Source organism: Saccopteryx bilineata, chromosome 3 (assembly GCF_036850765.1).
Source record: "Saccopteryx bilineata isolate mSacBil1 chromosome 3, mSacBil1_pri_phased_curated, whole genome shotgun sequence".
Classification (NCBI taxonomy): Eukaryota; Metazoa; Chordata; class Mammalia; order Chiroptera; family Emballonuridae; genus Saccopteryx; species Saccopteryx bilineata.
Window position 1 is genome coordinate 29,418,298 of NC_089492.1, and position 1,483 is coordinate 29,419,780.

General features: G+C 39.2%; 1 non-coding gene across 1 annotated transcript; it reads left to right on the top strand.

Annotated features, from left to right (window-relative positions):
- Positions 1 to 594: 594 nt before the first annotated feature.
- On the top strand, positions 595 to 759 carry LOC136332493 (U1 spliceosomal RNA). The gene has a single exon (XR_010730747.1). It is a non-coding gene; the product is annotated as a U1 spliceosomal RNA (small nuclear RNA).
- The last annotated feature ends 724 nt before the right edge of the window (positions 760 to 1,483 follow it).

Here is a 1,483-nt window from a genome sequence, read left to right on the forward strand (position 1 = left end):
ACCTCCTAGATTTCCTGGAGGTTCTGTGCTGCAGATACTCTGATATCGTTTTCTGTAAGGTCAAGATTCTTACCGTCAAGAGAAGTTGACTCGCTGAATTACACTGAAAAATACTTTATTGAACACGTACTGTGTTACTTGAAGAGTTTTGGCAAAAACAAGGGACCGATAAAAAAACGGGCAAGTATAAAAGATGACGGTATAGCCAGATGCAAAAAAGAAAACCAGCTTTGAGAAGCAGTCCAGTAAGAAGATTAGTAATAATACTCCTAGCCATGAACGCTTCAGCTTGTGCCCACACTGTCGCTGGCTGTCACCATGGCAACACTGTCAATCCTACCCTCGGACACACCGGATTTTGCTGAAGCTGCTTCTGCAACAGAAATAAATCCCTGTCTGCTTTTTTATGTCACTAGCTCCAGACTCCAAATCCAAGTCAGGTGCATTTGATTGGCTGAACCTGGACCATAAGTCTGAATAGTAGCCAGCTCAGAGGCTCAGAGAGCAAGGTTTTTGTCTTTTATAGTAGCTGATGGACTCAGCTTCCTACTGACACTCACATTCCGAGAGTTTCTGAAACATAAAAGGGAGGTCATACTTACCTGGCAGGGGAGACACTGTGATCATGAAGGGTTTTTTTTCCAGGGTGAGGCTTATCCATTGAACTCTGGATGTGCGGACCCCAGCAATTTCCCCAAATGTGGGAAACTCGACTGCATAATAAGTGGTAGTGAGGAACTGTGCTAGTGCTCGCCCCTAAAAAACAAAAAGGAGGTCAGATATTAGACAAGGAAGAAAAAGACAAATGCCCTCTCCCTGGTCCCCTTCTCCCGTTATAGGACAATCTTCTTCAGAAATTCTTTTATGTCTAGGATTTGAAAGAATAAACTTCCTAATGTTAAACATGCTAACCTACAGGCTAAACTTCTAATGTGGGCAAAAGAATTGCAAAGATAAATAAGTAAGAAATATTTTTTTAGGTGGATAAATGCATACAAAGGGAACTCCAAGTTACAGAAAACTACAAATGTTTTGAGTTTGAGAGTTATTTTAGTATCTAATGTCCACAATCAGTTCCACAGTGTTAGACACTGGCACTGGATTGTATGAATAAAAATGAGTCATGAAAAAGAATTGTGGTAGAGCCTTAGAAATGAAGCTAACAAATCCAGATTAACAAAACTGAGTGAATATGTTGATGATATTTGCATCTGAACTTAGGTCTTTCATAAAAGAGTGAGTCACAATGAATGAAAAATAATTTTACATCTTCTGAAACAACTTCAAATGAGATTTTTGAAATATACTTTGGCCTCTGGCCTCCTTTTCACAAATGACCATACTAAATTTGGAAAAGAGATGAAAACATGAATACACACATTAGGAAAGACAGAAATGGTAGCATTAAAAAGCTCCATGTATAGCGGATGCTCATGCTATAATGGTGAAAAGACAATTGGCACAGACATATCTAGTGACTTGG